Source organism: Canis lupus, chromosome 10 (genome assembly GCF_048164855.1).
Source record: "Canis lupus baileyi chromosome 10, mCanLup2.hap1, whole genome shotgun sequence".
NCBI lineage: Eukaryota > Metazoa > Chordata > Mammalia > Carnivora > Canidae > Canis > Canis lupus.
Window position 1 is genome coordinate 14,505,720 of NC_132847.1, and position 26,098 is coordinate 14,531,817.

A 26,098-nucleotide genomic window follows, 5' to 3' on the forward strand; every position below is an offset into this window, starting at 1 on the left:
GGAGCTCTGTCTAGCATGAAGGAAGACATTTAAGCAAAGAGGAAATATCTAGCATAATAAATCTTATAATTGAGACGTGTGCTCCAGCAAAGACTGACCCACAACAAAGATGATTTAGTAGACTGGCATGAACACTGGTGTTAAGATGGGAGAGATGTTTAATGGGGATCAGTGTTTAAGTCATCAGGTTAAGGATGGATAATTTCCTGTTATGATACTTTGGGTTCTTTGTGTAACCTTGTACTTTAGGGGTGGGGATAATGAATCCTCAAATAATGTGGCCCTCTGTGTATCCTTCTTTCCCATATCATCACCCCCCACCCCGCCCCCTGCAGTGGTCCCCACTGGGCTCTGCTCTAAGGCTAATTTTGTATTCATTCAAAAAGGATTTAAGGATTTCCAATCCAACTATCAGTGAACATCCTACTTCAGGGCAAAGTAGGCTCAAGCAGTTGGTTATAGCTATGGAAAGCAAGCATAAGAGGAGGGGCAGAGTGCTAAACATTCCCTGAGAGCATTCAGATAAAAGTACATTTCTATCTATGGAGTGCTACTTTGTTGTCCTCTAATTTAAACTTCTGAGGTTTAAGTCAAGGCTCAGAAAGGTGCAGTAAACTAAGATCACACTGGCAATATCAGAGCTGAGGTTCTAACAGTTTCTATGACCTCAAGTGGGATGGGCCCATTCTAACCAGTCAGGTAGAGAGTAACTTTAAGAGAGAATGACATTTTTGTTGATTGTGTCCTTCACCATGCAGAGGCTTTTTATTCTGATGTAGTCACAATGGTTTATTTTTGCTTTTGTTTCCCTTGCCTGGGGAGACATCTAGAAAGAAGATGTTACAGCCAATGTCAAAGTGGTTACTTCCTGTGTCCTTTTCTAGGATTTGTATGGTTTCAGGTCTCACATTTAGGTCTTTCATCCATTTTGAATTTATCTTCGTGTATGGTGTAAGAAAGTAGTCCATTCTCATTCTTTGGCATGTTGCAGTCCAGTTATCCCAACACCATTTGTCGAAGAGATGTTCTTTTTCCTACTGGATATTTTTTCCTGCTTTGATGAATGGACAAAGAAGATGTGATTGTTATGTATGCATCAATGTGATATATATATATATAATGGAATATTAGCCATAAAACAGAATGATATCCTGCCATTTGCAAGGGCAGGGATGGAGCTACAGAATATTGTGCTAAGCAAAATAAGTCAGTCAAAAGCAAATACCATATGATTTCACTCATATGTGGAACTTAAGGAACAAGCAAATGAGCGAAAGGGAAAAAAAAAAGAGAGAAAAGCAAACCAAGAAAACACTTTTAACTATAGAGAATAAACTGATGATTACCAGAGGGAAGAGGTTGGGGAGAAATAGATGATGGGGATTAAGGAGTACACTTGTGATGAGCCCTGGGTATTGTATGGATTGTGGAATTTCCATATGGTACACCTGAAACTAATATGTCACAGTACGTTAACTAACTGGAATTTAAATAAAAACTGTAAAAAATTAAAATAACATATCATCATCAGGATTTTAAATCTATTCAATATTTACTAAAACAAATTGAAAAGGTAGAATTAAATGGGAATATTAGATGAGCCAGAACTGTATAAGAAGGTGTTTCTGTATTTTAAAAAGAGAGAGAAATTTTGGCAGGCAGCTAGTTGGCATCAGCAGGATCACACCAGGAATATCAAAAGTGTTCTGATGGAAGAAGCACAAGAAGCTCGGTGCTGGAAAATGTAGAAGCAACCAGATAGAGAGCTCCCGGGAGTTTTGTGGTAGAGAACAGGGCATCAGGCACCCATTGGAAGTGAAGGAAAGCCCCAAGCCCAGCAAAAAGCAAATCACAATTTTGGTCCTGCTCAGTTCCAAGAAATAAGGTGAGGTCATAGTCACTAGAACTGGAATCTCAGAGACAAGACTATGGGACCTCAAGAGTAAGGCAGAGCATGTGCTAGAACTAGGCCACAAGGCATAGCCTAACCAAAGTAAGAACTCAATGCACAAGCCTTTCAGAGCTGAACTAGAGTTTTAAAACTCTTTTTGAGGGGTGACTGAGTCTATAGTAGAAAGGATGGGGGAGAGTTGAGGACAGCATCAAGAGTATAGGGCTATGAAGGTATGGAGACAATGATATGACAAGTCCTAAAAATGTGAGAGAGAGAAAATTACTGCCCATAGGGGATCTGTTGGTTTTTTCATGCCCTTCTGGTAATAGTTTCCTGTTTTCTTTTGAGACCCTTCCCCATCCCCCATGAATAAAGTCATAGCAGTATGTCTATCAATGGTTTTGCCCACTCTATGTCCAGCTAAGCAAATTGTACTCTTGTACTCTCTCTGTCTCTCTCTCTCTTTGTCTCTCTCTGTCTCTGTCTCTCTCAGGATTTGAATCTCAAAGAAAAGACAGAATGTATGACAAATAATTGATACTGCTTCAGTCCTGAGTCTGGACTTCTGTGGATACCTAGATTACCAACAGTGTTCTGATTCCAGTCCTTATGGAGGTCTGTGTCTCCAGCATTTCCTGGATTTTGGAAATATCTATATCCCTCTAGTGAATTACTTCTCATTTATACTAGCTAAGGTCATTTCGGTTGCCTGCAACCAAGTAGCATAAGTGATTCAGCACTGAAGATGACAGCAAGATTCTGGTTCCTTTCCAAATCAGCTTTCCCAAAGGTAGAGTCCAGATCAATGTTCCCGCTGTTTAAAAGCCCCCCAAATCTACCCTCTATCTGCAGAATGATATTTCTCCAGGAGCCTACCAAGGCCAGCAGATGCTTCCATCTTAACCTCCCCCCTCACCACATTCTGACAGCTGAAGAATACATTCTCCTAAGTCCAAATATGCTTAAGGCTTGACCTAGTTCTCTCTGATTTCTTTAAAATTTAAAACATTTCTAAGTTTATAGGTGTGCCAAATATTTTTTCATGCTCAAAGTTTGAAAGGAACACCAGATCTAAAATAAATGCATTATCATACAATATATTTTTTTATGTTGAAATTGAATGAAAATTATTCTGAACAGGTAAGTATTTTTACCATAAATTAGATCAGGCTACACATGGCCATTTGATTAGAAATGTGGCCAGGAAAATAACACTATTCTTATGAAAAAACTGAAGAGGTAAATAATATTTTTTATGTCCATGATGGAAGATTTTTTTAAAGGCAAACCATTTAAGAATTTACAGACTTGTACAGACATGATAATTTTCTTCCACATCTTTGATTCAATTACCACATTTTCAGAAAGCCATAAGTGGAGAAGATAGAAAGAACAATGAGCCTAAAGTTACAAAAAGGAAACTAAAGTTATTCATAATCATTCTCACTAGCAATCAATATGGTATTGATTTTCTATTCTTGTTACTCTTGCAGTAATGCCCTTGGCTTGAAACTCAACCTAAGCTAGGAAATATAAGCAAATAAAGCAACTCCAACCTAGGGAAATGGAAAGAGAAAACAAGACAGCAAAAGCCTGGATCTACTTCAAAGATGAAAATAACTGTCTGCTGTCAGTTACTTCCGCTTGTCAAAAAATGGTGCCAAGGTGACCCAGGCTAAGACCAGGACCCATGTGGACTTCCATGTGTTACTCTGATCTACAGCTAAAGACTAGTGTCCTAATGGTTACTACACTTTTAGTCCAAAGAGAAGTGATTTAGAGCGCCCAGGTCAGGATGGACTCACATCACCATTCCTACAAAATCCACTGCAAGTTCATGCCCCACTGACCGTGAGTCAATAGCGCTAAGTACAGCAGGAGAAGCAGAATCTCATTCAAATTTAAAAGGAATTGATCAAATTGGGAAAAATTTAAACTATCATGCATTAAAGCACAAACCATTTAAGAAGCCCTGGGGAAATTCATTCCAGAAGTGGAGCACAGTAATTTCTCACAAAATGGAACATGTTGAGGCCTACATCGAGCAATTCACAGATAAAGATCAAAGCCCACATTTTCAGCTGGGAAAACTGGATTCAAAATAAAGAAACACACTAAATCACAGAATTTTGCTTGGTAAGTGTAAGTTCAGTAGTTTTTGAGCAATTCAATAAATATGACTTCCCAAGGACAAATCTCTGTTTGTTTTCTTGATCTTATAATATTGTTTTTCACCGTTAATCAAATCCAAGAGTATTCGCGCGCGCGCGCACACACACACAGGAAGTCAACCTGGCAGAAGATGAACAGTATCTGCCTCTGGATCGCAAAAGCAGTTGTAAGACATCTGCCTTTAAATACTTCTTTTCTAGGCAGGAAACCAGAAATGTTGGAGAGGATATGGAGAAAAGGGAACCCTCTTGCACTGTTGGTGGGAATGTGAACTGGTGCAGCCACTCTGGAAAACTGTGTGGAGGTTCCTCAAAGAGTTAAAAATAGACCTGCCCTACAACCCAGCAATTGCACTGCTGGGGATTTACCCCAGAGATTCAGATGCAATGAACGCAGGGACACCTGCACCCCGATGTTTCTAGCAGCAGTGGCCACAATAGCCAAACTGTGGAAGGAGCCTCGGTGTCCATCGAAAGACATGGTTTATGTATACAATGGAATATTCCTCAGCCATTAGAAATGACAAATACCCACGATTTGCTTCAATGTGGATGGAACTGGAGGGTATTATGCTGAGTGAAATGAGTCAATCGGGGAAGGACAAACATTATATGTTCTCATTCATTTGGGGAATATAAATAATAGTGAAAGGGAATATAAGGGAAGGGAGAAGAAATGTGTGGGAAATATCAGAAAGGGAGACAGAACATAAAGAACTAGTGGGAAACGAACTAGTGGTGGTGGAAGGGGAGGAGGGCGGGGGATGGGGGTGAATGGGTGACCGGCACTGAGGGGGGCACTTGATGGGATGAGGACTGGGTGTTATTCTGTATGTTGGCAAATTGAACACCAATAAAAAATAAATTTATTATTAAAAAAATAAAAATAAATAAATACTTCTTTTCTTTAGTTTCTTTTGTAAAACATAGTTTCTGGGAAACATTTACTGTGTATCAAGGCTTATATCCAAAAGAGGCCACAATTATTTGACATCAAAGGTACCCAGGTGGGTCATTTAAATAATTGTCAAAGAACTTTTCAAAATAGAAACATGAAAAGATCATTCAATTTTCTGGAGTGCAATATTTGGAACATAAGTTGTGGCTCATTTTCCCAAAGTAAAGTTTCTTGTAACCACATAGGAAATGTATATCTTGCTGCAAATGGTAGAGTCCCATAGTAGGAGAGGCTTGAGATCCAACTTGGCAAGTAAACGGTGTAATCCATGTCAAAAAGGAAAAATCCAACAGTACCACACCCAAACTAAAATCTGCAGGGTCCATATGGGTGGTTCTCTCTATTCCAGCATGCTCACCCTCTTGTCAAACACCTCTTTTCAGAATCTTCCAGACCGTTGACAGTGATTTCCTGAACTACGCCTACACTGACTTCCTTCGGCCAAAGCATGGAATAAGCTGTCAGCTCTTTTCCCTTCAGCCTACCTCTCTTGCATGCACAAAAAACAAAAACAAAAACAAAAACAAAAACAAATCCTAGGCTTTGTAGGCACATGCATTTTAATTAAATTCCAATAACTTTCTCTTTCTAGCATTGAGTGATAGCTAGTTATTCAGATATTTTTCCATGCTGGAGTTATAAATTCATAGAATAATGGAGCTGGAAGTTACTTAATAATTCATCCAATCCAATTCTTCACTTATCATGAGGAAATTCTGTCCTAGAGCCAGAGGATTGGTCATGGTTCCCTTCTCCACCAAAGCATAAAAGTGATTCCTTTTTGCCACATTTGCGATTCCATTGGCATAGTTCTGTATTCTTTTATTGTGCACACTGGAATTACTCTTTTAGTTTAGGTAGGAAAAAAAACATGCTTTAGCTCTAAACTATCCAACTGAGTCTGCAAATTACACAGATAAATATTGCCTTGGCCAAAACATCTACATGACTAAGTACCATACCTTTGTTAATGTAGAAAATAAATTGTTTGTGTAAATTTTTTAAATTAGGCTATGATCCATTAGAACATATGATAGTAATCAGCTGTCAAAAATATAACCAAATGAGAGCTGTTCTGCCATTTTTGTAGATCTGATGTTGGTACCAGATGTCACTGAGCTAGTTAACCCTACATCACATCTTCCAAGTACTTCAGAAATATACCATCTTTCGGAGGTAAACAGTTACTTAATGGGAATCCAAGCAGCCCAACACTCTCTGTTAGGCACCATTTGATACAAATACCCTACCTGATAAGACATTGTTGTAAGATGAGTGAATGTAGGGAAATTTCTAGCAACAGATCCTCATGGGAATGCAGGGAGTCTGGGACTGGTTATCTGGTATGCTTTGCCTTAAAATGATAGTAAGCAAGTATTAAAGCATGCTACTCTGGCAACTTTTTCATTCATATTTAATCAAATTATCATCTGGAATGAAATATCCACTGAAGATAAGACTTTGGGCAACCACATAGCTAATGCCCTAAATCAATATATAGAGCATGAGTTGAAGGATGATATGTCCAAGATCTCCTGGATATTTTATGCCTCTTATCCCAGCATAATTTTTCTTAGCATACCCATTTTATTCACCAAAGTGTCCCATGGTGGACAATGAATCTCAGGCTCAATCTAGGATAAACAGATTGAGGAAGACGGCATGAAATAGTTGCTTCAGTTGGTTTCAAAAAGTTGGAAGTTAGTGAATAATAACAAACTCTTATACTAGTGTTTACAAAAAAAAAAAAAGAAAGAAAGAAAGAAACACAACAAACCTTTTATCTTTTTATGTTGCTGGACTAATACGGCCAAAAATAAAATGCAGAATTTGATCCAGGGGGTTGTTGAGTAATATCAACTGAATCCACAGCTCTTCTCCAACTCCCGTATGAAAATTAGAGCAGTCATTTGAAAACGACTGGGTCTATAAAGATAGGAATGAAGGTATTTGGAAGGCATAGAATGTCTCAAAGGATTGTCTCTTTCCTACTTGAAGAAGTCTGCCATTGCCTTGCTTGCTGTGCCTCGAAGAGCCTTATCCAAAGAAGTTATCAAACAGGGGAAATCTGAGTCCATGTGCCCTACCTCCACCAACCCTTATAATCTCCAGGCCTAGAATTAAAGTCCTGGGAGAAGAGCCTGAGGAGGTCCTATTTGATTTCTATAATAACAGCAATACCCCCTGGGCTTGGAGAGGCCTGCTTTCAGCTCCCACAAACATCACAGCTCTTCACCTCGTTCTCAGATCTGAGTCTGTACACACGCATCTCTAGCACATTGGGATGAGGTGGGATGCATTTAAGAAAGTACTCTATAACATGAAGTGTGTCCTATGATTTTCTTTCCAGCTTTCCACAAGGGAAAGTAGCCATCTACCAGAATGACAGTGCAGTGGAGAAAGTACCAGAATGACAGTGCAGTGGAGCTCAAATACCCAGAGCTCTCAGGGTTTGTTGGGCATTGGCTCTGAGCTAACTCAAATTTCCAGGAATGTGGAGATACTATCAGCGTGGTTCACTGGTTAGAGTGGAGGCTGCAAGAGATCAGGTAATGACTATAGTCATGAACCCAATCTGGCTTATGGAGGCTCAGTGGCTTCCTGATGCTATCTGATGCTGATTTTCCTGGTTCCTGAGTGCATTACCAGTACAGATAACCTCAGCAAATACCAAATCCCCACACTGGATTCCTGACCCCTGAAATACCAGCTTGTATCTGGTTTTCCAGCATAATTATTAGCAGTGCTCCTTTTCACTACTAAAATTGTACTGGTTTTAATGATAAATTATATGGTTCCCCTAGCTATTTGGGTAGGAAGTTATAAGAAAAGTTATAAGTTATAAGAAAAGTTATAAGAAAACTCCTTCTCCCCATCAGAAAGTAACTTGAAAGCCATATCATATCCTCGGGAGTAGGCTGGGAAAGGTGGAATGGAAATACAAAGTTCAATGCTACCTCCCAAGGCTTAGAAGATGCAGAGGCAGCTTGTGTGACCTATGTAGAAATCACCAGACTCTCCAAGATATTTCAGGAACGTCCTCATCCAATTGATCACTTCAACCTCATCTGTTTTTCAAATTCTAGTGGCCAGTTCAGATATAATTTCTTTATTGGAGCAAATACTGGAAGAGTTTTTGGTTTAAATCTGTTGATCTCATGAATGCTATTTTAATAAATAATCTCCAAAGGTTATTGTCACTTGGCAGGAGCACTAGTTTCCTTATCTGGCCTCTTGGACTCTGTGTCACCATTTGGCCATAGGGTGCTTGATAGTCTCATCATTTCATGGGCCATCATGTTAATCTAATATGTTATTGTATTCTCTTAGAAATACCAGTAATGGAAAGTGGCAGTGACTTTAGAGGGACTTCTCACCTGTCTGGAGCACATGGGGATGTCCTTGTCAATATGAAGGACAAGTTAATATACTTTGCGTCTGACAGAGGTAGCACTCAATAAGCTCCTTTGGATTTTGAAAGTAACATATAATATAGGTGTACTTCTTTGATTCATTTATAGGTGATCCAAGTGCCTACACATTTTGAGTAGGACCGGGGGTTCTGAGATGGCTAGGAAATGTAAGCTTCACATCAGACAGCTCCGTGATTTCACCTTTATGACCCAGTGAATCCAACGGGACTCAAAGATCCCACAGCAGATCAGAATGCTGTCTAAACCCTAGGAAAATGGCAACGAAAATGGCAATAAACAGGGGTATCTGGGTAAGTCAGTCAGTTAAGCATCTGCTTTCAGCTCCGGCATGATCCCAGGTCCTGGGACCGAGCATCACGTCGGGCTCCCTACTCCACAGAAAATCTGCTTCACCCTCTTCTTCTGCCCCTTTCCCCCCACCCTCTGTTCATGCTTTCTCATATAAAGAAATAAAATCTTAAAAGAAAGTAAGAAAATTCCAATAAACAAGTCACAGTAGAGGCTCATATAATATTTGAGCATAAGCACATCTCTTTGACAAATAATAATAATTCTCCTTTTGAGAAACTGCTTTTGGCTTGCTATTGGCTCTTGGTAGGGGTTGGACACCTGTCCTGAGAACTCCATTCATGAACCTCCCATTGTAAATGAGATATTTGTAATAAAACTGGACGTTCCTTGAGACACTCTGTGCCTGTGATGAGCTCATAAACAAAGTGATGACCCAGAGACTAAATAGAACCCATGCATAGGCTCAGCTATGTGGACTTCTCTTCCTCAAGGCTAATCTGTCTCCTGTCACTGTTGAATGTCCAACCAGACATTTGTAGTAAGCAGACATGAGCCTTCGGTGTGGGGCCCAACTCTCCAGACACCAGATAGGTATTTGGTGTCAAACTGATTATATATTTTCATGTAAGAGGCACTTATTTGGGATTTGAATTTGCTTTTCCTGACTACCATACACCTGCAAACAGCACAATCTATAGATTTACTGAACACTTGACTCATTTGAGACTTCTCTTTCAAAACATTGCTTTTAATATCTTTTTTTTTTAGTAAGATAAGGCAATGTACTGTTGCTCATGGGATCAATGGTCGCATAGGTACCAGTGTTGTGAAACTTGATTCTTTTTACAAGTCTGAAGAAATTGATATTGACAAGGATGGAGCATGAGAACAACTGCCTTCGTCTTTTTTTTTTTTTTTTTTTTTTATTCATGAGACACACGCAGAGAGAGAGAGAGAGAGATTGAGAGAGAGGCAGACACAGGAAGAGAGAGAAGCAGGCTCCATGTAGGGAGCCCAATGCAGCACTCAATCCCGGGATTCTAGGATCACACCCTGGGCTGAAGGCAGGCACTAAACCACTGAGCCACCCAGGGATCCCCGTGCCTTTGTCTTTTAAGATAAAGTCCTTGGGGCACCTGGGTAGTGCTATCAGTTAAGTGTCCGACTCTTGGTGTCGGCTCAGATCATGTTCTCAGGGTCGTGAGATCGAGCCCCATGTTGGGCTCCACACTCAGTGGGGAGTCTTCTTGGGATTCTCTCTCTCTCTCCCTCTGTCCCTCCTCCCTCAAATAAATAAATAAATCCTTTTTTTTTTTTTTTGAAAAGTAAGATAAATTCCTCAGGTAAATAATCATGAATGATTTTTCATGTGACCCACATTTCTCAAGACAAATTTCTGAAGACAGTCTTGGTCACATACCTGAATGGAAACCTCCAGGAAGAGGAATATGGCTTACTTGACTCCTGTGACTTCTGAACCAGAAGGTATTGCACAGTGGGGGATTCTGTCCAAATAATAAGAGGACTGAGGTGCCAGAACCCCTTCCTTATCCCCACAAAATGTAATAAAAACATCAACTAACACTCCTATAATCTGGCATGTGTATGAAAAAATTAAACCAACCTGCAAGTAAAATAAACAGAAAGGTTGTTTTTAAGCAATCTATGGTTCTGGAAAAGCAATTTATATTTAAAACAGCTTTGTTCCAAGACAACACAATTCCTGTGTTGCAAAAGAACTTTGACAAGTCCTTACAATTGACTGAAATGAGATTTAACTTTTGGGGGGTCAGAATATCATGTAATGCTAACAAATGCAGTGACAAGTTGACTGTCATATTTCCTTCTGATACTGGAGATGACCAATTATGTGAGTCGTTCATGAATATAGTCTCTGAAAATCACCTGTTTATTTGTCTAGATTCCATTGGAGGACTCCGGGTACACTTCAAGGTCCTGCCTGAAGAAGCATTAGAGGAGGAAGAAGCTGAGTAGGGCAAGGTAAGGTGTTTCCCCTAAGCAGCCAGAAGCAGCATAATCATGAGGAGGTGACTAAATTATGATGGAAGAGGGGTGCCAATGACAAGGAAAAAGTTATGAAAGAGGTCAGTTACAGGGAAAGGGGAAATAAATCTGAAAGCAGAAGGTTTGGGGGAATGCTTTTGGCACAGAGTTCATACAGAATGCCAAAGATATGGGAACAGCCCAGAAAATGTTGAGGCCACACAAGACCAGGCACTAGTCAGAAATCTTTTGGGCCAAAGCAGGGAGGCTGAATTTCAGGCAGTGGCCAAGCATGGTAAAGCCTCTTGATCTCAGCCTGGGCATCAGTGATTATCAAACCGAGTGGACTTTCACCTGTACCTCCTTGCTGGGAGGCAGAGCTCTGCCACTGGGGGATGCCTCTCATATCCCTTTCTGGGTCACTGGGCCACCTGTGCCCATGAATAAGAAAGATGATCCCCTCTGCCTCCTCAAGTAACATGAGGACTCTCAACACTCCTTCCATCTTCATTTGGAGAAAGAACTGGGCTGCTTACACATAAAGGGGTTCCCTCCACACCGAGCAATTTGTCTTCCTCCTACATGTTTGAAAGCTTAGAAATTGTTCTATGACATATGACACTGTTGGCTTTACATGGTTGAAAGAGCTTCAAAATTTTCAAGTGAAAGGACAATAGTTCTTGTGGGCAAGGCTATTTATATGGTATCAATGCAAAATTCCAACAATTCACAAGAGAAGAATAAGGATCTCAAACTCAGACCAGGTGGGCAAAATATGTAATAACTGAAACAAATGAGCATGATTGTTCGGAAGGTTCTAAACAAAAGCATTTATTTTTTATTCTTTTTAAATATTTATTTATTTTGAGAGGCGGGAAGTGGATGGGAGGTAGAGGAAGGGAGAGAGAAAATCTCAAGCCGACTCTCCACTGAGCATGGAGCCCTATGCGTGGCTTGATCTCACGACTTCGAGATCATGAAATCAAGAGTCAGTTGCTTAACCCACTAAACTATCCAGATCCTTCTAAACAAACTTTTTAAACAAAATTTAAGAATAGGGGCACCTGCCTGGCCAAGCAGGTAGACCATGCAACTCTTGATCTCAAGGTTATGGGTTCAAGCCCCATGACAAATATAGAGATTACTTAAAAATAAAATTTGGGGCACCTGGGTGGCTCAGTGGTTGAGTGTCTACCTTTGGATCAGGGCATGATCCCAGGGTCCTGGGATTGAGTCTTGCATTGGGCTCCCCACAGGGAGCCTGCTTCTCCCTCTGCCTATGTCTCTGCCCCTCTCTCTGTCTCTCATGAATAAATAAATAAAATCTTTAAAATATACATAAATAAAATAAAATGAAATTTAAAAATATTCAGGAATAGCTTTATACAAGTGGTATAATACCTTAAAGCCAAAATTATTTTCTATACATGTTTTCAAACTCTAAACACCTTACATTTTTCTAGTTTGCCATAGATTCATGAAGACCTTTTAAAAAAAGATTTCATGTATTTGAGAGAGAGAGAGAGAGAGAGAGAACAAGCTGGAGAGACAGAGGGAGAGAAAATCTCAAGCAGACTCTGCACTGAGCTTAGAGCCTGACACTGGGGCTCAATCCCATGACCCTGAGATCACGACCTGAGTAGAAACTAAGAGTCAGATGCTAGGCCAACTGAGCCACCCAGGTGCCCTGATTCATAAAGACCTTTAAGTCCCAACTATTTAATGTTTGATAAACTAAATAACATTATGTTTAATTCTTTATTTCCTTGGTGTGGTTTCATATTTTGTTAACATGTTCTCTGCAGTTGAAGGTAACAAGTAGGCCAAATTAAAAATAAAGGAATCTTTTAGTGAAATAATTACATAAAAAAGGAAAGATATTACCAACTTCTAAAAATAACGTAAATAGTGAAGGACAAAAAATATTTTTTTTCAACATAATAATAATTGATAAGTTATAGAGATAGTCTATACACGCTATCAATGAATGAAAGAGATTACACTATTTGCTTTCATGGAACTTACCTTATGACTGTCGCTGACTTTTTCTGTCCCTCTATTTCTAATATTTAGAAGCTATCAAACTGTGTCATACTGAGTACTGCATGCTTTCTCAAATTTATTCTTTTTATTCAGTTCCCCAAACCATTGGATTGATTTAGACTTTCATAACTGCTTTTAATGTTTATTTATTTATGACTGGGTAATCCATACATATTCATTATTTTAAAATATTAAATACTATTTCTTATGAAATATTCAATCAGTGAAAAATGTCTCTCCTACACTTGTCTGTCTTCCTGCCCACCATTTGTTTTTGTATATCTGGACAGATCATCATACGTATGCTAGTGTTTATTTGAATTTCATACACACAATAACATAATATATACACTATTCTGTATGTTGGTTTTTAAAGCTAATATATTTGGAGGATCTTTCTATATTAACACACGTAAGCCCAATTTATCTTTAAATTTCATGATTTATAAAGGCATATTATACTCCACAGACATACAAATAGAACATGGACAGCTACAGACTTAGGGTGACACCCTTTGTGACTGCCCACCCCATCGTGGATCTTGTTCGGGCCTGCCCAGGATATGGTGGCAGTCTAACGCCACATTAGAGAACCTGTAAAACATATATTATGGGAAACTCCTATTAGTGAGACCGCAAAGGGGAGATCATAAAGGGAGAAAATATGTTTGAAGCAAGAGAGGGTAAGAATTAGAACTTTGGTGGAACTGGAACACATACAGCATCCTGCTAGATCATCTTGAGACAGGTCTTGCTTTCAGCAGCATAGATTTGGTAACCCATGACAAATCCATTGGAGTCTAGTTCTTCAGCTGAGCCGTGACAAACATGGAAGCTGATGCTCACATTTTTCACCTCAGGCTTTCCAGGCTGTAGGAGTCACTGCTGCGTGGTTTACATCAAGTAGGAAAACTCTATTGAGGGGTTGGGGCAGGGGAAGCATGGAGAAAGGAAGAGTGAAAAAATAACTGAGAGGTTTTGGGATCTTGAGCTATTTCTGAGTTTTGGTCTTCCTAACACTGTGCTCCTCAACATAGTGGTTACAATGGTTTGTTCAACAGACAACTGACGTGGCCTCCCCCAAAAGGACAGAGGGAGGAAGGAGGCAGTTAGTTATCCCTTCCTCTCCCCACAGCCAAATCACAACCCTTCGTTGGAAGGCAGCCCACATGGGTAGCATCAAGCCATCAGGAAAAGAAGGCCCTGGCTTCACCCTCTGCAGGGACTTGGAATGACAGGGGCCCTTGAAATTCAAAACATCTGACACGAGATAATCTTTATTTAGCCTAAAGAAAGGCTATATCGGCTTTGAGAGAGAAATATGGTGTGCCATGACACACACACACACACACACACACACACACATCATTCTATTCTGAATCCAACACATCTCTGCACCTCCAACATGACCAGCAAGTACCAGTGAGTACGTGGTATGTGGTAGGTACTCACTAAATGTTTGTGCTCTCTTTGCTATTAGTAGTATTGGCATTATATTTATTCAGTGTGTAACGAGGTGAGAGTTATATGAGTTACACTAGTTATATGTTTTCTCAATCACTAGTGATGGTTCAATTGATAGTTGCTTGGGAGAATCATTAGCCACTGCCAAATAAATAAGTTCCAGCCATTACACATTTTGAGGCAATAACATAAAGAATGCCCATGTGAAAAGTACCTTCTTATGCAAATCATCGCCTGCCCTTGATTCTTTGTTTGGGAATATATTTGAAAATACTGTTCTATCTTAGAAAAATATCTTTTTTTTTTTTTTTTATGATAGTCACAGAGAGAGAGAGAGAGGCAGAGACACAGGCAGAGGGAGAAGCAGGCTCCATGCACTGGGAGCCTGATGTGGGATTCGATCCCGGGTCTCCAGGATCGCGCCCTGGGCCAAAGGCAGGCGCCAAACCGCTGCGCCACCCAGGGATCCCCTTAGAAAAATATCTTAACAGCACAATTGTTGTAAGTGACAGTCATACAGGCTTCCCTGTACCTCAGTTTTGGCTGCTTCCGATGACAAACGCATTTCTCCTTGAGGTACTCTCTGGAACTCCCAGTGTGAAATTTAGGAGTGTCATATTTGGTCAGTGTAGCCCAAATACACTCTCCAAATCTGGAAAGGGAGAAGACGAATAATTTCCCTGGGATGTGCCAAAGAGACAAATAGAAAATTAGTTCACATAGATTCGATACCCTGCTTCATTATCCAAAGGACCAAGGCAGTTTCTACGAGTACTTACAGTAGAACAAGATAAAAGTAAGGGGAGGCGGGGTAAGAGTCTATGAAACAAGATTCTTCCAGAGTTGGTTGACCAACATGCATGTCATAAGGCACGCGGACCATTCAGAAATAGGCTACGAAGCCTATTTCTAGGATTCCTAGAAATCAACACCGGAAGTCAGTAGGAGAGGTCAGCGATTTATGACATCTGTCAGATGAAAGCCCACCAGCTGTTTAAAAGAAGCTTAGCTCTTCCTGGTATCGAAAATGAGAAGTTTGTTCCTTGGGCCCTCGTGCAGAAGACATGATGCGCTATAGCGAAGGTCATCCCTGAAGTTACCCTTAGAGTGCTGACTACAATGAGTTGCATAGGGCTGTTCCTTAGAATGTCCCTCGATTTGTAAGCAACGCCCTCACAGAAAGGAACGGTTTGGTAGGGTTGGTCTATGAAGGGATGTTTTAGGAGGCAGCGGAGGAGATACACGATATCGTGGGCCAGATAGCTCTGACCACATACGATGCTAAATTTGAGAGTATCTCTAGAAACGGCACTGAATATATCTTAGAAAATCCCCGCAAGATATCTTTCAGATTCATTTTCACTAAGTATTATGTAACGAGGCAGTTTAAAGGGAAACTCCCAAACAAACACCTCTCTTGCTACTTGACGCTACTTGACCCTTTAATACACTGACATCCTCTTATCAGAGTCAAGTCTAACCAGGCCACGTTCGCACCAACACTGATTTCAGATTATGTAACTTCCTATTGAGCCTTTGAGGAGAAACTAGTCGAAAGGAGTACCTGATAGAGAGAACTTCAAGCCGTTAAAAGTTGGAGGATGTTTGCAGAAATTAATCAATATTGGCTATTGTGTACATACGTGGCTGAAAAGAGCAATAGATACCACGAAGCCTATTGTACACAAGTAAATATTGATCCTTTGGTTTAAAGAACCTCTCATTCTTTGGGACGTGACATTTGGAAGAAGGGTGGAATGAGAAGTGTGACTACAAACCGTAAGAATTCTCGGACCGGTGCCGTTTCTTGGGAGGGCTACCTGCTACAATTCTCAAAGCTGTGCCTAGAGAAAGATCTAAGCTTTCCCTCTGCCCATCCCTCTCCACCCTCTCCCCCAAGGTACTTATAGTTGCTCTAAAGCAGCGAGGTATGAATGACGAATTTAGGACCTCCCCCCCCACCCCGCCCCGTTTCCCTTCCTGTCTATGTCCTTCCCTCCCTCTTCATTCCTCTGCCAGTTTGGATGTGATGTGGAGGAGTAGCATTCTAGTGGTTCCTCAGTCTGACAGTGTGCGCCAGGTTTCCTTGTTTACCTCTCCTGTTACATCAGGAAGAGCAGCATAAATACGTGGACTTTGGAGTCAGACCTACCTGCCTTCAAATCCCAGCTCTGCCACTTACTAGCTGAGTGACCGGAACACTTCTCTTAAACTTTGTCCGAGTCTCCATTTTCTCACCTATGAAAAGAACAAAACGATCGATGATGAATCAAAGACGTGTTTTCTGGCAAGTACGTGGCTTTCTTTACGCACTCAGGAGTGGCTGATTTCACTCTATCCCGGCTGCATCAGGCTTCCAGGGGAGAGTAACAGAATTATTCACAGAGTGATGTTTCTAAGTATTGGGTTCTTACCTGCAGGGACTGGGGTTAGTTAGGATCTACCTTTAAGAAAAAACAAAAACAGAAAACCCCTCCAACTCAACAAAAGGAACAAATAAACAAAAAACAGAACCAGGCCTAAGAAATACAGGGAGAACAAACTGATGGTTGTCAGAGGGAAGAAGGTAGAGATAGGGTTGAGCAAATGGGTGAGAGGGAGCGGGAGGTATGTGAGCTTCCAGTTATGGAAGGAATAAGTCACAGGAATGCAAGAGACAGCATAGGGAGCACGGTCACTAATATGGTGATAGTACTAAGTGGTGCCAGAGGGTAGCTATACTTGTGATGGGCATACGTAGCATGACGTATGGAGAAGCTGAACTCCGACACGGTGAACTAACGTCACATTGCGTGTCGCCTATACTCAAATAAACAAATTAAAAATATAGAAGATGCTCAAACCCGTCTGTGTCACTTGGTCCCTATGGAAGGCAGAATAATGGCCCCCAAAGATGTTCATACCTTAATACCCAGAACCTGTGACTATATTATCCCACATGGCAAAAGGGGCTTTGCATTGAGATTAAGCCAAGAATTTTGAGACAGGGAGATTATCCTGGATTATCCCCGGTGGACGCAATGCAATCACGGGAGTTCTTATGAGTGAAAGAAGAAGACAGGAGAGTGAGAGGCAGAGGAGCGTGAGGGGAGAAGCAGAATTCGAAGTGATGTGGTGCTGGCCTTAAAAATGAACATGGGCCTTACCCAGGAATGCAGGAAAGCCTCCAGAATCTGGAAGACACAAAGAGACTGAATCCTCCCTGAAAGCTTTCGGAAGGAACACAGCCCTGCCAACACCGAGGGTTTAGCTTGTTGACAACCATTTCGGTCTTCTGACCTCCAGACGGGTAACGTGAACATCTGTGTTGTTTCAAGCCTCCAAATTTCGGGTAATCCGTTACAGCATCACTTGGAAACTAACAGCGTGCCGTTTTCTGCTAAGGTTCTCCTATTTGTAAAGTGTGGGGGCCCACCGTGTTCTTTGCAGCTGAGTTGAGCTTGTTTTGGAGCCTATTCAAGTGCACCGAGCTAAAAGGTATCTAGAGAAAATACCTGGAGTTCATGATGATTTTTTGGGGTGTGACCTCGGGCAAGTCTATGTGAATTTCCAATTCAAATGTAGGACACCACGCTGTTTAGTTGGCGTCCCCCACCCCCATATCAACATCAGAGATGGCAGGGTTGAACTATGCCATAATTGCTCGTTTTGCTCTATGCCACTTTATATAGATACCACTCCCAGAATAACAACATTGACACTGCAATGTGACTGCTGAGAAATACAAACAAACAAACAAACAAACAAAAACCCACCCCTTTTTTTTGGTTAGTTTCTGCGCTTAGGATACATCCCTTGAAGGATATATAGGCAAGTCACCATATTTTAAAGCCACTTGGAATTACAGTCTTTTAAAATATCCTTGAACGTGCGCAGGTAAAGAATAGGCATACTTCTGTCTCTCTGCTGAGCACTCATCATCTCCCGTATGTGCCAGATGATGATTTCTGTTGCTGTGCACAACGTTTCCGTTTATTGAGTTTCCTGCTGACAACGGTCATTATTATGAACAGTTCCTAGATCACATGCAAGTGGGTTGTCCTTACCTGGATAGGAGTTCTAAAGCCAGCTTCTACTTTCTTTTCGGCAACCCTGATCATGACTAGGTAGCTCGTGCAACACCACCGACAGGTTGCTCGCAAGATATTAATGTCTGGTTGACAGGCGTGAAGGAGGAAACCGAGGACTGTAGCTCACACAGTGCACACGCGGATTCTCTTCAATATCCCAAGATCAGAACTAAGTCGGTAAGGCAGCTTGCAGAAAGAGGGGCCACCCCATCACTAAGTACCGAAACGGCGATAGGGACTTCAGTATATAGGACATGTTCCATTGCAAAGAGACCAATTGGATTCGTCTGGGCTCATGTGCAACAAGATCCAAGGAACGCAGCTAATATATGGAAAGGAAATGAGATGCAGGACGAGACTGGCTTTTAGGATCATGAATATGAATTGACAAACATACACTAATTCGAATGAGAGCAGCGGTTCTAGAAAGCAGCAAGTTGTGGCATTTGGTGGAAGTTTCTTGTCAGTTACGTCAGGTCCCCGACGCGGGCAGAACCAAATTAGGGGGGAGCCAAAGAAGCGAAGCAGGACTGAGCCAGAGTTTGGAATTCCAGTGTCCATGTGGGCACAGAACCAAGCCACACGAGAAAGGATACAAGCAGGGGACAGCGCTGAGCTGAACCAAAAGCCGGGATGGAAGCATGGCAATCCAGATTCTTCTATTGCAAAGAAGAGAAATTTGCTGTGGAGAATGCAAGCGAAACAGAGTTGGGTAAGAGGCATTTGCAGGCGGGAGGTTTTGCAGAAGTGACAGGAATCCGGAGATTCCTGGGGGGCAGGGCAGGATCCAGAAAGCCCCAAAGACTAGGATGTGGGGTCACAGCCACCATCGTAGGGCAGGAGCTGTGTGGTTAAGGTGCTGCTCTGCGAATGGAATGTCATTCCAAATGTTTTCAGTTTCCGCATCCCTCTGCTCAAGAGTATTCCGGTCCAGGGAGAGAGTATCCATTTGGCAGCATTTAGGTGAGGTGTTCCCCATCAGTCCCCTCTCAACTAAGACTCAACTCACAGGAAGGCAGAGCCCCGGGACAGGGGCGACAGGGAGAGGGAGAAAATTCATCAAAAGCAACTGTGGGGGGTAAACAGGTGCTGGACAGCCACTCTACCGTACATGTCCAACCAGACATGGGAGAATCAAGAGACATGGGGGCCTGAGGCAAATTTAAATCATGTATTGCCTCCAGACACAAATCTCATTCCATATACCTTAGACTTTCAAAGCCAGGGAACATGGGCACCTGGGTGGCTCAGTCAGGTAAGCCCTCTGACTCTTGATTTCAGCTCAGGTCATGGTCTCAGAGTCGCGGGGTCAATCCTCAGGTCGGGCTCCCTGCTCAGCAGGTGGAGAGGGGAGCCTTCTTGGGATTCTCTACCTCTGTCTCTCTGCCTCTGCTCTCCCCCCTCCCCCGTCTCAAGTAAATAAAGAAGATCTTAAGAAAATGATAAAGCTAGGGAACAGCCTGCGACCTGACATCTTCTGTTGTGTATTACCGCTCACGTTGGATTAGAGAATGTAGGTTTCTCAGGGTCACGTGGTGGGTAACAACACACTTGTATTTACCTACTGCTTCCTCTGTGCCAGACACTGTGCTAAGTGCATTACTGATGTATCATAGCCTTTAATCTTCCTGCTACCACTGTGATGTAGGAAATACTGACTCATTTTACAGATGAGCCCATTGAGGTTTAGATGGTTCAGATGGCGTATGGCAGGAAGATAGGAGGAAACAGAAAAACCATATAATCCTACTCATAGGAGAAGGAGGATGAGAAGGACAGGCAGCGAGGCTCTAAGTGATGTATCCTCCCACGGGAGTTTTGAGTTCTGTTGACCCAGGGATCTTGTTCGGTTGGAGATGACAGCAACAGGGTAATAGGAACAGGTGGGAGGAGGAGACGTGTCAGGAATTTCGCCTGGTGAAGAGAGGGAGGAATTTAAGAGCAAACATGACAGAGTGTAAGAAACATAATTAGACACAGATGCTGACCCCCACAAGCTACTCCTCTGTTCCCTGTGCAAAGGGCATGTGAAGGTCAGACACGACTTAGACTAAGTTTTGGTACCAATGTGGTCTTGTCCAGAAGAGAGATACGGTTATCCAGTAAGCCTAGTCAGTTCATTAGTGTGAGGGTAATTCATCGTAGCAGGTCCCGGGCCAGGGACCTAGGGTGTAGTCAGAACTGGTGTAGTCAGAACAATTTTCCACATTGGATGGGGTTCTGGGAAAGCCTATAGTTTCAATCAGAAAAGGACATCCGAGGAGGAGTTTGGTGCTACAGACCGGGACAACATTATAGGGGGCCAAAAGACAGGGAGGTGGCACACTTGGAAGTCTATACACTCTTATACAGAGTGGCGCTCTGCATCTTCAGCCAGAGGATTGCATGATTCCCATGGATGAGGGCTGATGAGACAGACGCTCAGTCTTGGTCCGATTTGGCTCATGCACTGGGATGGGCTCCTGAGGTAGTTACGGAGAAACGATAACTCTGCGGAGCTAAAGAATACCAAGGGATGGAAAATGGAGCAGGGGCCAATCATTACAAGCATCTCTAAACCTTAGCTTCACATAATACCCAGAATTCAAGCTGTGCTTAAAATCAGCACCAAAAAAGAAAAGGGCGGGGTGGGGTTGCTGGTAGGGGGGTTGGGGGGAGAAATAAACATCACCGTTTTAGCTAACTCTTCCATTTATCACAAAACAATCTTCAGATAGCCAAATTTCCTTAAAAGCTGCCAAAATTCAGGCTTCCTAATGGAAAAAACCAGAAATAAAATTGCCTAGCTAGAGATTTCACCATTCTGTTTGGCAAGACTCTTTTACACTTTCCATGGTGTTTACAGCTTGCCTCTACAGGCAGGTTTCTTTTTTGGAGTTCTTTCTCTTAGAGAATATAATCTTTTCCCATACGAAGTCTTAAAATTACTTGTCCAGGGCAGTCCCGGTGGCTCAGCGGTTTAGCGCCGCCTTCAGCCCAGGGCCTGATCCTGGAGTCCCGGGATCGAGTCCTGGGATCGAGTCCCACGTCAGGCTCCGTGCATGGAGCTTGCTTCTCCCTCTCCTGTGTCTCTGCCCCTCTCTGTCTCCCTCTCTGTGTCTCTCATGAATAAATAAATAAAATCTTAAAGAAATAAATAAAATAATTTGTCCACAAGTTGTCTACTATAAGAAATATCGTGTCTTTAACTTCTCTTTTACTGACAGATGGCATCCCCTACAGAGGAAGTATTCCTTTGAGGAGCGGTATAGACTGAACTGTGTGCCCCCTTCCACCAACCCAATTCATATGTCGACGCCCTAACCCCTAGAACCATGGTATTTGAAGAAGAGGTTTTTCGGAAACATCTAGGTTTATTTTATTTTTGTTTTTGTTTTTATTTTATATATTAAAAAAAATTTTTTTTAACATCTAGGTTTAGATGAAGTCACGACGGGAGGATCCTTATGATGGGATGAGTGCCCTTTTAAGAAGAGCTAGAGAACGAGATCTCCTGCATTGAGGAAAGTCCTACGAAGACACAGTGAGAAGGCAGCCAGCCATCTGCAAGCTCTGAAGAGAGCTCTCTACAGAACCTGACCATGTTAGCCCCTACTGTCAGACTTCTGGCCTTCAGAACCATGAGAAAATACATTTCTGTTTGGTAAGCCACCCAGTCTATGGTATTTCGTTTTGTCAGCCGGAGCTGAAACAAGGGAGTCCTATCAATGTTATTGTTATTACACTTCACTGAAGATTTTTTTTTAAAGATTTTATTTATTTAGTTGGGAGAGAGGGAGACAGTGTGCGTGAGCAGGGGGCGGGGGCAGGGGCAGAGGGAGAAGCAGACTCGACTCCCCACTGAGCAGGGAACCCAGGTTGGGGTAGGATCCCAGGACCTTGAGATCACGACGTGAGCCAAGGGCCGACGCTTAGCTCCCTGAGCCACCCAGGCGCCCCAAACTTTACTTAAGATTATTGTTATAAAAGACAGCAACGCCTTTTAGAGAAGTTGTGTGATTCTTGTACCTGGCGGTTGTCTTTTTCTCCTGGCATCCTTCTTCTCCCTCCCCTTGACTCCAGGCTTGACTGGGGAAGTTCAGGTTATCTGAGTAAAAAGACTTTGCTGTGCTCCCAGGCTCTGGCTACTGTTACAGTGTGTCATTTTGTATCCTTCCTATTTCTCCTGGAGCATTTCCTTTTTCTTCCCTCTATCTTTCTTCCAGGTAGTTCACCTTAAGGATAACCTGGAAGAAGAAACAAATGCTGTGCCATTGCCTCAGGCTCTACCCTCTGTCAATTGGTAAATCACCAAGCTAGGTTTACCGTTACAGTTCAATAAAATATTTGGAAGAAGAGAATGCACGTTTCCTGTTCCTATTTTGAAAAGCTTTTTTAAACATCTTAATCTCATAAGTTTGCATTTTATATCTAACGGGTTATTAATGGTCACATCATCTTGAGCCAGTTAATTAACCTCCTTGAGCCCATCATTCCGTATTCCTAGCGGGAAAAAATAACAGCAGCTGCTGCATTACTTCACAGGACTGTCAGACTCAGATGGAATAATAAAACTGGAATTTGTACAAGTGTTGGTTGTTATCTTGTTAGATGGGAAATACCTGCTTGTATTAACTTAGCCAGATTGGCCACGTAGTTGACACATGGCACCAAAGTAGAGGCGTAGGTCCATCTTCCACGCCTGTTTGCATTTGGGGATTATTTCTTGATCACTTTGTACAAAAGAAGATTGGCTTATTTTAACAGTATGAATGATGTATGTCGGGAGTAAATGAGTGTAGCACAAATCTACGGGATAGTGCTCCCATAATCTCTAAGGGTACGCTAGGAACTTGGAACTTTCAAATTTCTTTTGACAAAGTGCTTCCTTTTTTTTTAAAAAAAGGTTTGTTTAGTTTTGAATTTCAGATGGAGAGAGTGAGAGAGAAAGAGTGCACAGATGTGGGAGAGAGAATCTCAAGTAGACTCCCCAGGCAGGGCTTGATCTAAGGACACTGAGGTCCTGAGCAGGGCTGAAATCAAGAGCCGGATGCTGAACTGACTGAGCCACCCAGGCGCCCCAACAAAACGGTTTCTTTTCATGTCTTACGAGTACTTTGCTTGAGAGAATGTAGGTGTATTTTGTGGAGAGAAAAGCTGGCTGTTTTTCCTTTTTTGTATTTTTTATTTTTATTTTTTATAAGCAGTAAGACTTCAAGTGGGGAAAGAAGGAAAGAGAATACTTTTCCTTCTTAAAACTCTAATAGAAGGCCTCAATTCTACACTTTCTCCATGGGGTGTGTTTGTGTGTGTGTGTGTGTTGCATGCGCACGCATGGGTGTAAGTGGGGATAGGTACGCAAGGTGAACACGCAGAGTGAGAGGAAGAGAAAGAGAAGAATTAACACATGTAAGGGAGACACTGGGATATTTACTCTATCTCAGATATGAAATTAAAGGTCCCCAGAAATTTTATTTTTTTTTTCTTCTGCCCTCAAACTCCCACCGGATAAATCCTGTTTTTATTTTTTTCTTTTTTTTTTCTATGAAATGTACGTTAGCCTCAGACTGCCGTCATTTTGAAATAACTTGCCCTCTCATTTTAATGGAAATATATGATCCTTTTTTTTTTCATAGAAATATACATTCTTTTTCTCAAAGGCATCATTACAGTTGCTGCAAGCCTAAATGGTGGAACAAATATTTACTTGCATCAACAGAGATAAATACTGAACAGAATAAAGTTCTGGTGGGGGGGGGGGTGCGGGGAATGTCACACTGCTTTGGAAACATGAAAAATATTAATCAAATATAAACATCTGAAATGTGGCAGTGATGGGAAACCTAAAAATTAAATGTACTTGGTGTATAACATAGCAGATGAAGAAGTGTGATTTTTCTGCTTATGTTGAGACATTAGGATACAGAAGGACGAGTTTGGTTGAGACGCCTGTGGTTTTTTTCTTCATTAGTGTGATCTTTTTTCATATTGCCAAATTTTTCTTACAATCGAATGATATGAAAATCTCATTGGCTTCCTACCTGGGTTACTGGCCCGTTTTAGTCTATAGCGATCTCTAGGCCTAATTTTAACAGGAGTCTTTACCTAAGTGTTTAACACTGTAAACCCTTATTCCTATTCATATCTAAACATGTGCTTTGATCACATATGTATATATGTTATATCTCTTAAACATCTATGGGAAGTTTGAAGGGTGGGTAGGAGGCGTTCTTCATCGAAACTGTGTTTTTTGAGGCGGAGAATATAAAATGGTTTGTTGTCTGTGGAAGACAATATTCAGAGCTCCTTGTATGTCAGACATTTCTTTCACTTGTGGAGATGGATTAGCTTCGTTTCCCGTCTGGTATCGGACCCTGCGAGAGATCAGAAACTTTCGGATATGTACTTTGATTAGGCAAATTATTCTCTCGTCTGAGCACGCCAAAACCTTCGTTGCTTCGGAGTCTCTGAGAAATGATGGTGGTGCGGCAATCACAGGGACACTACTCTTACCATCTGCACCAGTACTCTTATCATCTGCCGTCACTTCTTCAGCTCCAGTTCAGGAGAGAGTGTGAAAAGAGAGGTTGAAAAAAAAAAAAAAAAGTAAAGAACCCTACTGTAATAGGGGAACAAAACCAGCGTCTTTGCATGTAAGTACACCTCTGAGGTTTACACACCAACCTTATCATCAGTCCAGTAGGGAGGGAGGGAGAAAAAGAGACATCCTCCATTACTTTCAAGGGCATTTGGTTCATTGGAGACTTTTGCGTTGTTCCTGAGGGTGGGAGAAAAAAAACGGACGGAGAGACTCAAGTTTCTGGGTAAAGCGTATCATACCAGAAAGATGTTTGATAAATGAATATTTAATCAGGGCCAGGCTGTGATTTTTCTTCATGCACACCTTCACGTTTGACTTTTCAAAGAGCTTTAGACAAAAGTAACACTGGGTAACAATGAACAGTTAAGAAGCCGTATTTGCAGAGTGCTCCACAGACACCCTCATGGTGGATGGACTCCCACAGCGGTTTTCCAAGGTGACGTGTGCTCATCCCGCCGAAGCGACTGCCCCGAGAGAGTGGGGACTCTCCTGCCTTCGCCGCGTGGGCAGACGGGACTGGCAGGTGGAGTTAGAAAGCACCGGCTCTGCTCCGGGTCCTACAGCTTGAGCAGCTGAGCGATGCTTGGCCTCTGGAAGCTTCAGGAGGTTCACTGGAAACACCGAGACAGTAAGTATCAGGTCATACGGTTCTGGGCATTAGCTGAACCCACGAGCGGGGTTCTCCGTAGACCATCCATGGGATGCGAAGGGCAGCCACAAGCCCCGGCTCCAAGCAGCTGCATCCCTGCTGTAGCACTGGGGTCACACCAAAAAGGGAGTGTGTGAGCGTGTGTCCGCGGGGCCCTAAAAGTCTGCACCTGGAGGGCTGTGCCGGGCCAAGCCTCGGACCCAGAATTGGCACGACGGCGCCCTGGGGCTCTTCGCTCACCCGCGCCGCGGAGTTGTCAGTCGCCCTCCCTCGGCACGGGAGCGCTTGCTTCCGGTCGTCCCCCGAGACCCGGCCGACCCTCTCCCGGCCCGGCCCGGCCCGGCCCGGCCCGGCCCCGCCCGGCCTCGCGCAGAGAAGCATCCCCGCGGCCACTACGACTCCGCGCTCGCCCTCACGCAGCGCCCGCGCGGAGGCGGGGAGGGGGCGTGGCTGGCCCTTCTAGGCCTCGGCAGCCAATGAGCGTGCCGCGTGCCTTCCGGTCGGCGAGCCGGCCAATCCGCGCTGGGCGCTGTCATCTTC

The 26,098-nt window shown here is 42.5% G+C and overlaps 3 long non-coding RNA genes across 12 annotated transcripts in view; 2 read left to right on the forward strand and 1 right to left on the reverse strand.

Moving 5' to 3' along the window:
• Nucleotides 1-4,784, forward strand: part of LOC140641241 (uncharacterized) — a 29,354-nt gene extending 24,570 nt beyond the window's left edge. For all 3 annotated transcript variants that reach the window (XR_012037774.1, XR_012037776.1, XR_012037777.1), the window contains 2 exons: nucleotides 2,388-2,509; nucleotides 3,388-4,784. This is a non-coding gene — a long non-coding RNA (uncharacterized lncRNA). The remainder of the gene's footprint in view (nucleotides 1-2,387; nucleotides 2,510-3,387) is intronic.
• Nucleotides 4,785-9,181: 4,397 nt separating this feature from the next.
• Nucleotides 9,182-23,415, forward strand: LOC140641246 (uncharacterized). 5 transcript variants are annotated; one of them, XR_012037787.1, is made up of 6 exons: nucleotides 9,203-9,339; nucleotides 10,137-10,233; nucleotides 10,670-10,749; nucleotides 21,745-21,972; nucleotides 22,539-22,611; nucleotides 23,238-23,415. It is a non-coding gene; the product is annotated as an uncharacterized lncRNA (long non-coding RNA). The 5 variants fall into 5 exon arrangements; XR_012037784.1 differs by having other exon boundaries at nucleotides 22,535-22,611; nucleotides 23,238-23,412; XR_012037785.1 differs by lacking the exon at nucleotides 23,238-23,415 and having other exon boundaries at nucleotides 9,182-9,286; nucleotides 22,535-22,667.
• Nucleotides 13,159-25,968, reverse strand: LOC140641244 (uncharacterized). 4 transcript variants are annotated; one of them, XR_012037781.1, is made up of 6 exons: nucleotides 25,799-25,968; nucleotides 22,338-25,520; nucleotides 18,306-20,243; nucleotides 16,412-16,497; nucleotides 14,792-14,911; nucleotides 13,159-13,709 (listed from the first exon to the last, which is right to left on the reverse strand). It is a non-coding gene; the product is annotated as an uncharacterized lncRNA (long non-coding RNA). The 4 variants fall into 4 exon arrangements; XR_012037782.1 differs by having other exon boundaries at nucleotides 13,159-13,389; nucleotides 13,516-13,709; nucleotides 22,338-25,968; XR_012037779.1 differs by having other exon boundaries at nucleotides 22,338-25,968.
• Between the last annotated feature and the right edge of the window lie 130 nt (nucleotides 25,969-26,098).